The sequence below is a fragment of the Myzus persicae genome, unplaced genomic scaffold (assembly GCF_001856785.1).
Source record: "Myzus persicae strain clone G006 unplaced genomic scaffold, MPER_G0061.0, whole genome shotgun sequence".
Classification (NCBI taxonomy): Eukaryota; Metazoa; Arthropoda; class Insecta; order Hemiptera; family Aphididae; genus Myzus; species Myzus persicae.
The window spans coordinates 130568-149790 of record NW_019101288.1 but is presented as its reverse complement, the minus strand read 5'-3'; the positions used below and the strand labels follow the sequence as shown (position 1 = coordinate 149790).

At 28.2% G+C, this 19223-nt stretch overlaps 1 long non-coding RNA gene across 3 annotated transcripts; it reads left to right on the top strand.

Annotated features, from left to right (window-relative positions):
• Nucleotides 1-12219: 12219 nt before the first annotated feature.
• LOC111028546 lies at nucleotides 12220-19186 on the top strand. Of its 3 annotated transcripts, none has more exons than XR_002603914.1 (10): nucleotides 12220-12331; nucleotides 12521-12670; nucleotides 12762-12848; nucleotides 13324-13411; nucleotides 13482-13637; nucleotides 17649-17777; nucleotides 17856-18008; nucleotides 18341-18516; nucleotides 18614-18932; nucleotides 19042-19186. It is a non-coding gene; the product is annotated as an uncharacterized LOC111028546 (long non-coding RNA). The 3 variants fall into 3 exon arrangements; XR_002603915.1 differs by having other exon boundaries at nucleotides 12521-12674; nucleotides 18671-18932; XR_002603913.1 differs by having other exon boundaries at nucleotides 12521-12674.
• The last annotated feature ends 37 nt before the right edge of the window (nucleotides 19187-19223 follow it).

Genomic DNA, 19223 nt, shown 5'->3' with positions numbered 1-19223 from the left:
AAAATATATCAACATAGGGTCCAGGGCAGGGGATATCCTGTATTAGATTAAAGATTTATTAAGAATCACCAATAGCAGCATGGGTATTGGGCAGTGTTCTAAACTGTTAAAACTTTGAAGTAATCATATTAAAACCAAGTGTTGATATTTTTATGTATACTCATACTACATTTTTGATTATGTAGATACTATTTAATATTTATAATATCAAACCAAGTTCTCACTATACGGTAGTGTCGTAGTGGCATGCCAAATACTCGTATGTAAGTATGTCATATAGCCAATGGTGGACTGGGCCACTGTGCCACTGTGCAATTGCACAGTGGACCGGTGTCATCTAATGTACCCCAAGCTAGTACAAAATAATCCACATGGTAGAGTATTATTATTGCTGACGATTTCTTAGGACCTCTTCTATTAACCTATTTAGAACTCTTTTGTAGTAGACCAACATAATCCATTCCTAACCATTAGAGTCCGTACTTAACTGCAAAATGCATTATTTTTTGGGAAGTTCCAGCCAATGCTTTTCAAGTACAAAATCCCTTTCATACTAGTACATCAAGGAATTTAAAACGATTTAACTTTTATTTTGCATTTTTATTAGTTTTTTTGTTTTTTGAGCAATAATTATTATGATTTTCAAGTAATTTTTGTTGATTCTTGGTGCACATTTATACATGATTTAGGTACAGATTTTTTTAATTTATAATTAATTTAATTGAGAATTTCAAAATTTTTTTTGCAAACATTCATTATATGTTGATTGTACTATTTATGATATTTATATACTTATTACTTACAACTAATTGGTTAGCCGGTGTTACGCATCGTAATCTCGTTTAAATCGTTAAATTCGTATTTTTGTTCATACTCAAGAAATGTTAAAACAATTTTTTGGTCATTATTAAGGACATTATTGCAGTTAAAATACATTTTTTAGGGCATTATGCTCTAGATATCATCTATGGTTAATGATTTTAAGTACAATATAAATAACAAACAATTAATATTGTCTCAAATAAATTTTAATTTTTAAAACAATTATCACTTGTTTATTAATTTATTATGGTTATTAGTAAATAACCAAAATTCAAAAATAAAGTACCAAATACTAAAAGTGTGGGTTGTAATAGTTTAATGCCGATTTTTTCAGTAATAGTGGGCCAAATGGGTCTCAGTCCACCCCTGCATATAGCCGTATAGGCAGAGATGTAATATATTATTTCAGCGCCATAAATAGCTAGGGTCATATAGGTAGTTACATAATATATAACTATAATATTTTTAACAAAATTGAATATAGAGTGATCCCTTTAAGTGCATACAGTCTACACTTATTATTTCAAAACGACATTTCTGAAACAATACATAATTTAATATTTTTTATTGTTATACATTTTTACTTTTTTTTAAGTGACACTAATAATTTTTTATTTAATGTTCTGAAGCGGAATATTATTTGAATTGTTTTGCAGATCTACAAAGATCAAATTTTGGACTAGTAGTTCGTCAGATATTATTTTATAATCATTTGAACTTTAAAAATAAATATAAAATTTTTCAATGGCCACAATTTGAATATGGCTTATTTTATTTTAAACAAAAATGTATAGTCATATCAAATTTAGATTATTTAATTTCACGACCATTAGGCTTAATTAGGTTTAACAATATGTACAAACAAACAAACAACGTATTAATCCGTATGTACTATCTTAGTTCACGCTTTTCATATAAATTATGAATTTTATCATAATATTTTAAGGATTCAGCGAAAATTTCTTGTGTCTATGGTTATTTTTTTTTAGAGTTACACTAAAAATAAAAATCGATATTCTAGAACTGGTTTTGGGTAAAATTTAACGTTTATCCTTAGTGTTTTGTTTGTTTTTTCTGTCGCTTTTAAAAACTATTGTTGATTTTAAATTTTGACCTCTCGAATGCCACAACTAAATTCACTTTCCTACCAGAAAAGTTGCTATTGAAGAAAATCAGAGCACGTTGACTGCCCCAATAAACGATAAAAAAACACACACAATGTAAAATCAATACATTCATCGCTTCACTCAGAATCTAAAATATTTATGCAATATTTCATGTAACGGCTGTCGGCTACTATAAGCACAAACTATATTAAAGGGCCTGCACAAGACCTGTTTCTTTGCTCAACAGAAGAAACTCTCAAGCATCATTACGATCTGATTTCGAAGATTTTTTTTTTGGAATAGACTTTTTTAATAAGGTGCATAGGACTTGGATTTTCAAAATTATACTTCTAAACCATACAATACGATTTTGAATATGACCAATTTTGACAAGCTTTTGTTATTTTTTTTATATTCATTTTAAGCAACAAAATTAATAATCGAAGTCCAATATTCCCTGAAGAAAAATTATCCTATTTATAATGAGAAAAAAATTAATCAAGTCAGACCACTTTTACAATGTGCTAGAGTTTTTCCTGTAAAATGTATTTTGAGCAAAAACTCAAGCTTTTAATTTTCGGTCAGTGGTACCGTTAACTCGTTAACATGTTGGTGCATTCACACTCAGTATCGTACCCAGGGTTATTTGGAGGTTGTACCCCCCCCCCCCCCCCGAAAATTGTTTAACGGAAACAAAATTTTCATTGATGAACAATTTTCAAGTAAGATTTATCAAATATTTTTTTAACCTCTCCCCTTAAAAAAAATTTTTGGATGTGCCACTACTCACACGAATTATCGTTGACTACTAACACAAATGGCAGCAATGAAATTGCATATTGCTTAAATATAAAATATATAATATAATATATAATATTGCTTTATTAATAAAGACACACGAGCAGGCTGTTTAAGAAGACGTCGCACCGCATGTGTTGTCTTCGTTTTACACACGTATGCGTCATGGACAATTTTTGTTCTATAGTTACAAGAGTTTCAATGTTATTTTTGACATTAGAGTGAATTTAAGTTTTATCATAGGTAACTATGATAAAACTTTTAGGTGAGAACATTAACTATATACTCGTTTTGGTTTTATACGATGTTTTAATGTTTAAACGAGTTATGAGTATATAAAGAATTAGTATTTGAAAATGCACATAATTTACTTAAAAGTTAAAATGTTGCAAAATACCAAAGAGAGAACACAAACAATGTTCTTACCTAAAAGTTTGATATTAAGTCGATTCACTCTAATATAAAAACTAATAGCACACTATTAGAACTAACGTATATAAAAGTACAAAAATATAATTATATTAAAGTTATTTAATGCACGGCAATACATTATATTAAAATAAATAATAAATAATATCAATAATTAGAGCATAATCATTGAATGTTTAGTGTTTGTTGATAAGCGGCTTTTTCTGGGCCTTTTTTTATAGAATATAAATTCAAATTTAAAAGTGTTTTAAATCTGATTGTACTATAGTTCAATTTTAAGATGTAAGTACAGACAATTTACAATTTTAAAATACTTATAACTCGTTTTAAAATTAAAATATGCCTCCTCTTAATAAAAATCAAGATGCTCAGGACGGCTTTGTTGACTTTTATTAATATATTTATGTCCAGTCCAGATTTGATAAAAAAAAATTATAATACTAACACTAGGTAAAGGTACTTTTTGTAATTATTATTATTAATTATAAATTTATAACATAACTAGGTAGTTATAGGTATCACTGAGAGGTTCAATATTTAATCAAACATCTGTCAAATGTCAATATGACTATGGGTAGTATATACAAATTTTTAGTTCGGTTAGGGTTTAACCTGCAATTAATCCCATACCAGTGGGCGGGAGAGGTCCACTTCATGCTCGTTTAAATTATTTTTCCTAAACAATTTTTGTATAAATGGTTAGAAAAAATTATAGAATAAGTCTCAAGTATTTAGTATTCGTTCAGACTGCTTAAGCAGGTAAATGGTCATCTATTTAGCCTTAAGGCCGCAATAAACGTGATAATAATCGATGATACACGATACTACAATTATAGCAAAGTGCAGACTTTAGCTTGAGTCTCGAGGTCATTGCCATTTTACGATTTATTTTATATCTATTAAAAATGTTAAGTGATTAACCCATTCCGTGTATTAATATTATTAATTATGATGGTTAATAAGATTTTATTTTGTAGAAGGAAGAAATTTCGGGGGAGGGGTTAGAACCCTAGGGTACCCCTCCGCAAGCCACTGATGACTACTCAAGCATAGAATATAAAATTTAGGTACTCTTGTATTTGCATATGAATTTATGAAAAGTTAAATAAAACTTACCTTGTTTATGTTTTATGAAATTACTTTGAAGGATAAAGGATAACTGTATGAAAATAATTTGATTTATTTTAAATATCAATTAGCAAAAATTAATTTAAATATGGTTACTAGGTAAAAAATAAATATAAACAGATTGTATTATATAATAATTTTTATTGCTATTGAAATGCAAAAAAAAAATTATAAATTTATGTTTAGTATAAAATTAAAAAGGTAGATAAGTTGAGTTTTGTTAGTGGGTTAATTTTAATTATTTTATTGTGATTTAAAATTATTTTTCTTGAATACTTGCAACATTTAAAGCGTACCTACTATTATATTTATTTTTATAGACAGTATCGGTCAGTCCTATCTAATAGGTAGTCAATATTTCTATATTACTGTTAATAATTTTTTAGTCAATACTACAAGTAGGTACTTTAATTTTAATATTAACATTATTCAATTATTGTGAATATATTTTATCTAAAATACAACTTGAAATATAAATAAAAAAACATTTTAAATTTAAAAAATAACCCGTGGTATAAAAAAAGAGTGGAGAGAAAAAAGAAAAGGATTAAATAAAATATGAACTAATGAAAGATAATAACCATAACTTATAAAGATCTATTATAGATAAGTTTATGCATAATATTATCTGTCACTGATGAACAGCTAGTCTCATACTCACAATAATCATTTTTTTTTTTGCATTGTCATATTTTTGTTATAATATTATTATTGAATATGCCTTGTGAGTTGTGACACTTGTTTAATATAATCTATAATATATATTAAGTATTAGTTACATTTTTTGGAAGTGCACTTTAAGTTGTGAGTCATATAATAGGTATGTAGTCATGTAGATTAAACAGCGCGTTATCGCGTGCCACAGGCGTCGGCTGCAAGAATTATTAACATAGCCGTAGTGCTTTTTGTCTCGCACCAAAATACTCTATAGTCTATATGACAATACGGGACAGTCAATGATAAGAAACATCGACATAGCCCCCAAAAATCGTAGTGGTTAGTGGTTACCTATCCGGCTATCGTGTAAATAAGTTGCCTATATAAATTTTTATTTCTACTCTAATATCCCTCCTTTATTCGAAATACTGTTTTTTTTTGTAATAATTAATAACCTAAATGATTAATTGAATATTTGTACAAAAAATCTGAGCTAAAAATAAATAAATTATGCATAGTTTTTTTTCCTTTAATTATGGTAAGGAGGATGGTATTATATAATCCTTTCGATATTTTGTTATTAATATCTCTTTATAATTATTTTTCTCCAAATATTGTGTATTTGAAGTGTTTTGTTTTGTATACCAACAATTATAAAATGACTTCATACAAGAGTTGTTCTTGGAATTTGTAAAAACAACAGCAGTAAAAATCCAGAATTATCATTTCATAAATTGACTACAAATGATAAATTGTAAGTTAAATTTTTAGGTAGTTAAGTTTTGAATCCATTAAAATATAATTGTGACTTATCTTAAATGATATTACCAATGTCGCGAAGATGTAGAGTAACTTATCTTAAGTTTAAAAGTTAATACAACAAAATTACTTTATAAGTAGTTGTACAATAGTATAATATCTACTTACCTGTATAATAATACCTATAGACTATAAACCATTGTTGTTGAAGCTTTAATACATTAAAAAAAATAATAAGAATAATACCTACCTGTTATATAAATACCCATAGCATTAATAATAACTAATAAGTATATATTTTGTCATGCTTACTGCCTATAGTATATATAGTACAACTGTATAAGTGGTAAGCGCCTGACAGAATATGTATAGGCAACCACTACGATAAAGGTGGGCATATTTATGTCATGTTTGATTTATCAAAAAAAACTGCAAAACAATTATGTGAAGACATTGGAACTTAACCAATTTTTAAACAATTTAGAGATCTAAAAAAAGTAATCAATTTGATTATGAAAGTAATGATACACGTACAATTTCTAATGAACAAAAATTGTATCATGATTATTTTTTGGCAGTGGTAGATCAAGCAATTATATCAATTAACTATCTTTTCATTCAGAAAACTTTGGATTTTTATATAATATTGAAAATTTGAAGTTATTTGACGATGAAACATTACGAAAGCATTGATTTAGAAATATTATTAAAGGACGGTGAAAATTGCGATTTAAATGGAATTTAACTTTTTGAAGTTAAAAATATTTTGTAGAATTTTGAATAAACAAAAAACCTTTTTCGAGCGTCTTGATTTAATAGAATCAACATGTGGTTCAGTTCCAAATATTTATATCTCGTTAAGAATATTATTAACTCTTCCGATAACCACTGCAAGTACTGAGAGAATTTTCTCGAAGTTAAAAATCATTAAGAATTATTTAAGAACAACAATGGTGCAAGATCGACTTTCTGATTTAGCAATTATTTCAATTGAACCTGATTGGTGTGAAAAAGTAGACCAAAGCGATACTATTGAAAAGTTCGAATAATATAAAAAGACAGAAAAATTAATTTTTGATGAATAAATTGATTTTTACTGTATTTTTTAATATTTTAAATAGTCTGTTTACTGTTATGTTTTATTCAAATGCAAATTTGTATAAATATCAATAAGTGACGATTAATGACGATTAATGAATAATATAATATAGGAATTAAAGAAAAACATGTTATTTGAGTGTACTGTATAAATTTTTATTTTCTTTATTTAGCTAGATATTATGTTTTATAAAAAAAAACCCCTTGTTTTCAATTATAATTAGGGAGGTACCTACCAAATTTGTTGTGTGATAGAACTATTGATGACATTATATGTTTATAGATAGATTATAGATATAAATATATGCCTAAAAGGTTTTAAAAATATTTTCGCTCTGGGCCTCGCAAATCCTAAGAACGGCTCTGCTTATATATATTGCTACAATTGTGAGCCATAAGGGCCAGTTATTATATATATATTCCTTAAGGTGTCGTCTCAAAAATAGTAAAATTGTGGACTCAAATCGCCAAATACTTTATAATGTATTATTAATTTTCCGGTGATCATCGTCCCTTATATTATTATCATTACCATTGTGGGCTTTAAGTGCCATAAATTATATGTATTAAACCGGAGACGCGAATCGTCGCTAATATTATTATTATATAATTATTAATTTCAATATAATATAGCATCGTGATATTATTATTCTTATTATTTTGGAAATATAGGACCAGTTTTCCAGTCTGCGATCCATAAACTGTGAGTTATTTTATCTTTATTAATTATTAGTATTATTTTGGGCCTGAAGGGCCATACTTAATATTTCATTCTGTTTGGCCATAAGGGTATTATAATTAATCTATTTTCCTTTTTCGTTGCTTTGATTTATTATACTTTGTGTTCGCCACTCGCATCATATTTTATTTGTGTTTGGATTGGCAATAATACAATTTTGACTTATACATTTGAATTGAATTGAAATTGAAATTTCATATTAGCAGTAAAAATTCCTATTGCTTGAGAAGTTATTACAAATGCCGGAAATATTTCATTATTTTTAAATACCGAGAAATTACAAATCACTACTCGTATGTCTATCGTCCCCGCGACTAATATGAGATAGGTACATACTACGCGCCCTATCCTTGTGCAATTGTTAACCTATATAAATATAATATTATGTCAACGGTGGTGTTAACAGGCGAATGCGGTTGTCCGTCGTCCATTGGCGTAAGTTGTCCGTTTTTTCTCGAATCTCAACGAGCGTTAAGTTTTGGGTCGGGTAACTTTCACGTACTGTCAATGTTACCCACTGCTTCGGGTTGCGCTTCAGATAGGTGCTATCGTTTCCTTATTTTTTTAAATTTTTTATTTGTTGCGTGGTGTGTGCTCGAGTTCACGCCTGTTTAAGTTCTTCAGCAGATCTTGGAGCCGAGTACCGCCAGTGTTGTGCGTCCGTTTCCATGATCACCTGCAAGTGTTTTTTGTTCAACTGCGTGACAGTAGATAACACAATATAGCCTATCGGCATGTTTTTTTGTCACTACACGATGCTGTCTGTTGGTACTGTGACTTCTAATTTATTGCTGCCCTTATTGTCATATTCATGACAAATAAGATAGGTACGTCACGACGGACGAACGGCGACCGCAAGGGTTCGTTATAATGACGAGAAAGGACGTGACCAACGCCTTCTAGTTTCTTCGCAGTCAGGGAAACGGGTTCAATACATCAGGCGCCGCGCTGGTTATTATTAAAGTCTCATCAATTATACCTGTAATAGAGTATAGTTATTAGTGTTGTATAATGTTTATATGTATATTATTATAGGTAGGTACTACAGTACAATAATAATGACATTGTCAGCTTGTCAGACTATTTTTAAAAACAGTAGTACAGCTCTAAAAAGAATCAGTTCCGACAGAATATTAATTAATGCAAAACTTTATGCTTGAGAGCTATTTACAAATTTCAGAAATTGCAATGAAATGACCTCATGCCGACAAGTAGCTAATATAGTGTTATTTATCAGTTATCACGTCATAATGAGTCGCTCCCGCGCACCTGTACAAAAGATTATATTATGCCTGTTGTATTATGTTATCCGCAATACTAATAATACATTTTAATGTATTTACCTCAGAGAGTAGAGAATATACCTACATAATGATATTATTATCATACTATCATAGTTATACCACGAACATAATATTATAATAGTCTTATTCTTATACCAGGTATTATAGGTACCTGTTTCTTATATCACTGTCACATTCAAGCCTCAAATCCGTAAATAATAATATTAAGTAATCACTAATCAGTATTACTTATAATGTTATCATGCGACACGCACAAGTACACAACAATGCTGCTGAACTGCTCAAGCTTAAGAGTTAAGACAAACGGAAATTCAATTTTGGATTTAGATGTTGAAAGATTTGAATGTATGTTAAACTGTTTTTACTGCGAGTCTTGATTTATGTCATATATTATTGGGGTTATAAATATTGCTTGGATCGGATTTGTATGTAAATATAGAATAGATAAGGAATTATCTGAATTTAACAGGTGATGAATACGTTTCAAAAGGTTCTAAAATAGTAAAATGTATACAATTACTAATTAATAGCAAAGGCTTATACTACAACTTTTAAAAAAACTTTTTATACCTACTTAACTATCCCTATATAATTGATTTTCATGTGAATATATTAATATAAACGTGAATGTTCGTGACAAATCGCCAATAATGTAGCCTTATTGAGCGCGTGTAAGTGACTTGTGGTATATTTAAATAAGAAATAATAATAAATAAGTTGAGATAAATATGCGACAAGTTGCATCCGCAGTAGAGGCCACATAACTGGCGACTTGTCTTTATCTTGACTATCATTATAAGTGTAGTGTCTACCGGTGTTGTCAAGACGGCTGTGTTCGTAGCGTGGTACGAAGTGCCGGTAGAAGTAGTGTTCTTAATCTCCAGGATCAGAAGGTATTAAATATAATGAAAGTAAGCAAGACAAAACGCACGTTGTGTAGGTAGATATTCAAACAATATATTTTCACATGAGAACATTAATCATAAAATAATTGTGGGATCGGAATGCTCGGAATTTTTTAACTGGCTGTGTTAGTTACTTGTTTTAACTAATTTTATTGTAATTTATAATACCTACAACCTACTCATAATATAATTATTAGATATAGATAAAATTATAAATGCTTTCTGTGTTGTACATAATTAAAATAAATGTTTGTGGAATTATTTTATTAAATTTAATTATTAGTACATTATATGCGAGGCTGGGCATTAACTAGTTAAAAATTAAAATTAAGTTAAAACGTTAAGTTAATATTAACTAAGTTAAGCAACACGTCATTTTTTTTTTAAATTAAATTTAAACTTAATAAGTTAAAATTTTAACATATTTAACGTGTTAACTTCAAGTTAATTTTGTACAGATTTCTTAAAATTAAGTTACATTTTAAATTTACTATTTATCCATTGGTATATAACTTTCTTCGCTTGAGAAATATTAGATATCTTAGAAAATGAATGGGTTTGAATATAATGATCAAATTAAATCAAATAATGATTTGAATACTGTTTTATACAAATATTGTCCACTTTATTCACTAAGACTTAAATAGATATGCTTTCAAATCCTAAAACGAGGGTATACAAATGGCAACCTGAAAATATTTCTTCTGCAATTACCTTGAGAAATATAACACCTAAAGCATATCGATACTTACATGAAGAAAAACTTTTTCCTCTAGTTGGTTTATATTTTATCCATATAAATTAATTGAATACATGGTAACATTAGTAAAAAAAAATTAAGATTATCAATGCTTCGAACAAGAGCAGTTCAATTTCTTATGAGACCAGGCATTATTTCAGGTGTAATGAAATTGATGAAAGCCAAAGGTGTATATATTTAAAATATATTATTTTATTATAATTAAATGGATTAAGTCAATTTATATTTTTAAAAAAATCGAAGAAGAAACACTAGGTATGAAAGATAAATGTACAGTTGTATCTTTTTCTTTTGATGGGGCATATGTGTCAAAAAAAATTTGTTTTGACAAAAAATATGAGCAGATGGTAGAACCTTATATATGTGTTTAGAGTTTCAGACTGTTGTTGTTTGAAGTATAACACTACAAAACTAATTGTGTATGAAAAACTTCAAGTAAAATTGTTTGTAGTTTTTGTCGCTTTCGGGAAATAACCAGTTTACTATAACTATGATACACACAATTTGTATGAAATTTGGTGAAATATGTAGAAACCATTGTTAGTAATATGGGCTTGATGAATGACTTTAAGTGAATGTACACTCGAAAAATCATTATCACTGTTATATTATTACTCAAAATTATTTCAATAGGTAGGCAGATGTAAACAATCCACATGTTATTGAGTAATTTTTAATTGGTTATATGAAAAATCAAATAACATAAAATATAATATAGGTGTACCTACTTACCAAATTTAATATTTATAACAGTTGAATATGTAGCATATACCAAATTTAGATAAATAATAAGTTGAATATATTATTGAGGTAGGTAGGTAGGTACCTAATTAAAAAAACAAAAATAAATAGTAATATTTTACAAAAAATATGTGGAACCATTTTTAATTTCATACTTGGATAAATAACACTTAAGATTCAATTATCAATCTCACATTAGTCCTTGGAAATTCAATGTGTTTAGAGAGGTGTAGATGAGAAAGTATTGTATACTTTCCACTAACTTTAGTTGGTAAATATTAAAAAAGTAAATACACAGTATCTAGTACAGAAATAAGAGAAAACTGAAAGTAAGAATTCTGAATGGGTATTAATTTTATCATATTAATCATATTAATAGTATATAATCAGTATATTCATCCAAAGTGAAACTCTAAATGACTAGATATAAAACAAAACAATGTTGATACATAGTTTTTTTTTATTTGTTTGGTTTAAATATTAGCTACATAAAATAAACAGTTGGTGGGGGGGGGGGGGTGTCCAACATTATTTATTTAGATTAACTTGAAATTTGATGTACATCAAGGTAATATAAACAATCTTGGGTATATTATAGGTATCATTCTAATGATTTCAGACTTGAGTGAAATATATTTTGTTCAGTGGTGTATTGACTATTGGTGGCTCGTGCCTGTTTACACGATAGTCAATAATAAAAGGTACTTATTACATTTAGATAATACATTTATTAAGTCATGACATTATAAAAAACTAGACTATACAACTTACAGTGGTTCTGTAATATTACAAAAACGTTTGCGATTAAAACGGGAGAGTAGTCGAAAAATCGTTAAAAAAAAACCCGAAAATCAAGTAAAAATTGCAAAATTTAACATTTAAAAAAAATCATAATAACAATAATAGTAATAGTAATAATAACGACGACCATTGACAACAGCAGCGTGATAAGACAACGGTAACGACAACCCCACTGCCATGAGGAGGGTACGCGATTGAGTAAACATTATTAAATTTAAGATGATTCCTTAAATCGTGATGCGTCACGATTTTTTTTTCTTGAAAATTTTGATTTTGTATAATAGGTATGTAAACGAAAAATGTAATTTTTTTATTGGCATTCTGAAGCTCTTTTTCGAAGCCTCTAACCGTTTTATCAATTAGTGATGTGTGATATTGTGTCATTGTGATTTGATAATATGCGATTTGTTGTTACTTGTTACTTATTAATGTTCAAAATACGTTTTTAAGTACATCAACTTTGTTCTTTCCAGTCCTCAACTCCACCGCTGTTAATCATAAATGTGGATCGGTTAGAACTTAGAAGAGTTATTGTTGTCGGAAAATTGTCTAACCCGTCTTGAAGTAACCCCTAAGGCAACTGCTTCTTACACTGTTATGGATGATTCAAACTATGAGCATAAGTAGGTATGATTATATTGACGTATACGCCATTCACAGACATACACAAAATATAAACAAACTAATATTAATATTAGCACTTTATTATTTTAGACGTCCAGTGGCAATCGAGTCACACTATCATCACACTCCGACCCCCTTCCTGTTTTTATGTATTCCTTAAGTATAGAAGCACTATCGGTAATATTGATATTAAGTTTAACCTAGTTATATTTTAGTTACTGACTATGCTTAAAATTATTCTATTTTACCTATTACAAATGAGTGTTTACTTAACCTAGTTAATGTGTGCTAACATTTCTTATTACTAATAAGTAATATTATTATATCTTTTTAACTTTTACTTTTACCTATTAAAAGCTTTAAATAATAATAAATTTATTATACTAATAATTTTGATGGCATACAAGCTAAATGTATTACATATATTATCCTAGTGATATTCTTACACATATATCTTAACTAATTATTTATTTAAATTATAACATTGTAAAATGGTATTACTTATGTTTATAAGCTAAATTAGTACATTCATAATATTGCCAATCAACATTTAAACAACATGTTGATAATATTACCTTATTACATTTTATGTTTTATAACTATTAAAAATAAACAAAAAATATGCTGTATTAATTGCTTATATTTTATTTAGGTGTGAATTGTTGGCGATTACACTGATGGTGTTGGATGGTGTTATCTACTTTGTTACTGGAGGATTTTTGGATATGTCATCATGTCTGGTATTCACCTATTGGCCTTTGGTCTTTTTTTTTTATTAATGTATATTCATATATTCATTTTTTTTTATAGGAAATATTTTTAAGAATTGAACTTGTGCAATTGGACTTACAGCTGTGTTGTCTTTCATTTCCTAATGTGCAGATCTTTTCCTGTCTACTTACTCAAGGACTTTTTATTTTTGAGGATTTGAATTTTTCTAGTGTGCTGGGAAAATTGTTTAATTAAGTAATCTTTATTTACTTTATTATTAGTCTTACTCTTATATATATGTATATTATCTTTTTTTATTCTGGGAGGAATAGGTGGGGATAATGTGTGGGCTGTCATCAGTTACTGTACTGTTATTACCACCGGGTATATTTTATGGCAGATACAAATTATGAGTATGGTTAATATTGATAGCCATGTTATGTATAATATGTCCCTTAAAATGCATTTATTAGTTTATTTGGTATTCCGTCTAGAACGATATCTTTGAAGTATTGGTCATAGTCATATATTTTTATTTATGTGGAAATTCGGTCTTTAGTCCAGTTTTTGTTCATTATTTCCGTTAGATTGGTGAAGAATATTTTATCTTTCTATTCTTTATGGGTGATTTTAAGTGATTTTATATTTATCCAGGGTATGGGTAAAACACACTGAATAGTTAATTTGTTAGTATTACTTAATTCGCATGGGTACATTTTAGGAATAATTGTTTTCTCATTCCTAATTAATTCATGATCACATGGTAATTTAGTTTTAATAAGTGCTGGTCTTCATAGATAATGTAAATGTGTTGAATCAATGTCAAGTTACTACTTCTTTTTTAACAAATAATATTGGTTGTGGGTTTGTTATCGCATAAGTATTTACCCCAATTTGTTTAATAATTGTTTCTTCGTTATTAACTTGTGTTACACACTGGAAATAGCAATTTTTATTTATTTCTTCTAGAGGTCAATTTTAAAAATTGCCTCTACACATCTTGAGTGTTAAGGTAATGTCTGACAAAATATTGGTGTGTAACATAAATCTGTCACTGAGGGATCGCTATGTTAAATTATGCTATGTTTGTTATTAATTGTATTTACTGCCATGCATGTTTTTTCTGAGTGCATTATACATGTTGAATTTTTGAATTTAAGATGTACTGGTATGTGTTGGAATAGATTCCAATTCGATTTATATTCACAAATAAGAATTTTTAGTTTTATTAAGATATCTGTTTTTGAGAATTGGTATTCTATTATTGGGATATTTACGTATAATAGAAGGACAGGTTGTCTAAGTTTATTGTTAGTTAAAATCCATCTTTTTTCAATAGTTCGGATAATTTTTGTAAATCTGTATATAGGGTATCTACATTAATTATTCTTGGTGGTATTTTTCCCATTTTACAATGTAGTTGTGTACTCATCTCTCCTTCATAATTAATACATTTAATGAGCATTGTTATTAAATTAAATATAATTTCCTGTAATCCTTTTATTTCTTAATCAGTCTTGGTGTTTTCCATTAAATCATTTTTTTTTCTTTTCGTTTAAAAATATTTTATAGCCGTCTTTTAAATGTACGAGTCAATTGTTTGTTGAGGTCGTGTAATTATTTAATTGTATCGTGATTTGATTTAAATCTTTTTGGCCTGATACAAATATTTCCCTTAGTTTATCTGCTTGTTGTTTTAATTTTTCCTCGTTTGTATAAAAAAATGTTATTTGTTTTTCGGTTGCTATATCAAGGCTTCATCTTAAAAATCCCCTATTAGCTGTACACCTCTCTTCTTTTTAATTTTCAAGAATATTTTGGTACCCCGTATAACATTATTTACACAGAGTGACATGCGCACACTATTTTAGTGATACACACAAATGTGTAAAAGTTTGATAATATTAAAGTTTTTGAAAAAAAAATTAAAGGGCTATCGAACTAGTTGACACACAGGGAAAACAAAATCCAACCAAAATTTTTATTTGACACTTTGTACAAAAAGGTTCGCCACCCCTGTTATAGATGATGGATTTTTCATTGTTATAAAGTATTGCAAATGCGAGTGATCACTATACACTATTAACTCCCTTCCTAATAGATATTCTCTAAAATAATTTATTATAAAAACTACTGCAGCCAATTCTAATTCTGTGGTTGTATAATTTTTTTCCCTTCCTTTCAGTTTCCTAGATGTGTAACCAATAGGATGTTTTTTTCCATTTTCGTCTTCTTGTTCTAATATATTCCTCCTAGTCCTTCCAATGAAGCATCCGTTGTAATACAAATTGCTCTACCTTCCTTAAAAATGCTGATACTGAGGCTGTACTTACTGCCTGTTTTAAAAATTTAAAATCTACTTCTTATTACTTTTCACATATGAATCCGATATCATTTTTTGTAATTTCTGTAAGTGGGTTTGCTGTTTTAATAATTTGTTTATGTATTTTCTATAGTATGAATATTGTCCAATAAAGGCTCTGACATCTTTGATTTTTATTGACTTAGGACATTTTTTTACTGCTTCTATATTTCTGTCTAATAGTTTTAAGCCGTGTTCTGAAATGTTATGACCTAGCAACTCTACTTCTGGCTTTAAAAAAAAAAAACATTTATTTTTTTTCAATTTTAACCCTGTTTTGTCTAATCTAATAAACAGTTTTTCTAAATTACCAAGTGCCTTTTCAAATTCATCTGCAAGACAACATATGTTGTCTAAATAGGCTACTATGATCTATACAAATAATCACTAAAAATGGTATAAATTGTTATTTGGAAAATAGGTGCCGAATTTGTCTCTCTCTGTGGTGTTAGTTTACATTGAAATAATCTAAAGTAAATGCTAATTTCTCACGGTCATCTTTCTTCTCCGGAATCTGAAAATAACTCTGGGCCATGTCAACCGTATAAAAATATTTAATGCTAATTTAATGTCTAATGCTCTAAATATATTTTGTGCAATGTGTACAAGGAATAGGGTGTCTATCGTTTATTGTTTGTTCATTGAGTTTTTTAAAAACCTCTAAGAAACAATATTTTTTTTGTTTTTTAGGTATAAGAAATACTGGCCCTGCATAACTGCTCTTTCTGAGTTCTATGATATCTGCTTTAGTCATTTTATCAATAATGTTTTTCAATTTTTCTCTTTGTTTCGGAGAAATTCTATATGGAGCCTGGAAAACTGGGTCTTTTGAATCTAAATTAACCTCACATTCCTTCACTTTTAAACACAACTTATTTCAATTGTTCAACAATTTAAATTGTTTAATTCCAATTGTTCAGAAGTAAACAAATGTTAATATTTACTTATTAAAAGTTTTGCCTTCTCCTTCTGTTTATTAGTTAAATCACTTGAAATTTTAATGAGCCTACCTTGTCTGTCAGTGATGTCTTTACTTGTTTCATGAATTATTAATAAATTATTTTTCTTTTATATTCCATTGTTCCTATTATGGTGCCTTCATATATTCTTGTTTATAAATTTCAGAAATTGTACAGCTGAATTTCTTTAACGTTTTTGTCTAGAATATTTGTTTCCAAATTTAATCCAAATTTAAATATTGATTTTGGCTTAAACAGTCTACTGGGTGTATAGTTAATTGTTCATTTATTGTCCCCATATTAGTTTTATGTTTTATGTTAGTTACTATTTTTGGTGCCATTATGGTATCCTCCTTTGCTATTATTTTATCTATGATATATTCCCTTATTTTATGTGTTTCAATCTCAGTGTTTAAATCGCTTCAATTGTTCCATTATGTTCTACCCAAATTTTATCCATTTCTTTACTTCCTCCCATTTTAAATTGTATTTCTTTTTTTCCAAAATCAATAACTAGACAATATTTTGAAAAAAATTGTTACCCTATAAAATTTCACACGTTCAGTGTTTAATTACATAAGCTGTAATTTCATATTCACTACCTTGTATTTTTATTTTTAATTGTATTGTTCCCATGTTTTTCAACCTAGAATTATTTGCACCAGTGATTATTGTTTGTTCTTCTGAAATAATCTTCTCTTTATCTTTAACTAATAAATATTTGCTCCTGTATCTATTATTGCCTGTTTCATTTTGTTTTTAAATTCTACTTCTATTTATAACATTCTGTGTTATATCTTACTGTTATTATGAAATTTAATCATTTTATTTTATTATATAGTACTATATCCGTGCTGTCTGTTATATGAATTTTATTTCTTTCTCCTAATGCTTAATCCATTTTACTTAATTTTAACATTTTTGCATGATTGTACCATATTATAGTTTCTGATATACATGATGTTAAATGCTCATTATAATTAATGGATTTGGCTGATTTACCTGCAAAAGAAGAGATCCACTATAGAAATTCTTTTTCACCAATTGGGATTTAGGAAAATACAAGGAACCTAGGTACGTTTCTAATAATTAATCGAGTACAAAATATTACGTTGGAATTTGTATAATCATATATTTTTTTTTAAATTTCAGTTACTGACTATAACTTGGGAGATCAGCTGAAAGTTTTTATGTGGTACTATAAACGGTATTAGATGGTTACTGTGACTTCATAGAGATTGAGTCTTGAGAACAGTTTATGAGAGATTTCAAAATGATTTTAGTCAAGTAGTCAATGGGCAGAATGTAAGTTCATATGCAATCACAGTAATTAGTAATCACTACTAACAATGTTTTTGAAGTGAAACTTATTTAGGCGCTGTAGCATAAGTCAGATTTATGGATTCAGTACCAAAAAGTGTTTCTGCCTTGGCTTACTGGACACTAAGTTTACCTCATTTTTTTATTTTTCGAACACAAACTCAATATTTGAGAAAGGTGAAATAACCTTTGTTTCCATCTCTGTAAAAAGGTTTCACTTCGTCTATTGCAACACACACTTTTTATTATTTTATTTAAATGTGTTTAAATAAGTTATATTTCTGAAAAATACTCTTATCATAGTTTTGGTTCATTAGGTCAGGCAAGCAGATTATATGGTACACCCACTTAATGACTTGATAGTCAGAAATATGTGATTAAACCTTGAAAATGCCAGTTATTATCTGAGTGACTTCATAAGGTAAAGGTGATGTAAATACTACATACCAGAGCAGATTATTAGAAACGAAATTGGGGCCTAATTCCCTACATCGTAAGTCATTTATAAATTAATATAAATCATAATAACTGTATATTTTTAAAAGTAATCAACAATTTGTTTAACGTGTTTCTTCAATTTTATCATTTAGAAGCTATAGTACCAGGTATTAATATGCAATCACTTTCTCTACTATTTAAATGGCCAGGTTTTAGGCCTTTGATATTGGTTCAGTGCATGTCCATCGCCTCCCAATCACTTAATCAGCCACCTGTGGTTCTGCCAATGTGCCAACTGTTCAACCACTTCAGCTACCTCGATATCACCATGTTTAAAGCAGCCATTCTGTTTACCATCATTAGTGTTACAAATAGAAGAGATATTAATTTAAGCTCCTCAGAGGGGATCAAGACATATTCGTGGTCGAGTTAAAAGATGGCATGACAACATTTATTGACCTTATCCTATAGGTAAATGCATACATTTATTTTATTACTAAAAATTGCCAAGTACATTTGAATATAATTACTATAAAATAAGTTAACTTTTTATAAAATAAATCTATTCAAATATTTATAGGAAATTGTGGATGTGGACGAGGGAGACGTTTACATATCAATGTTCCCAACATGGTATGATCTTGAGCAGAACTGAAGAAATAAACAATAATGAGGATTGTATGATTTAATTGACTTAAAAATGTTTATATTAATTAATGTAAATAGTGGCGAAATATTCTAAAATATAGATTGCATATTGTT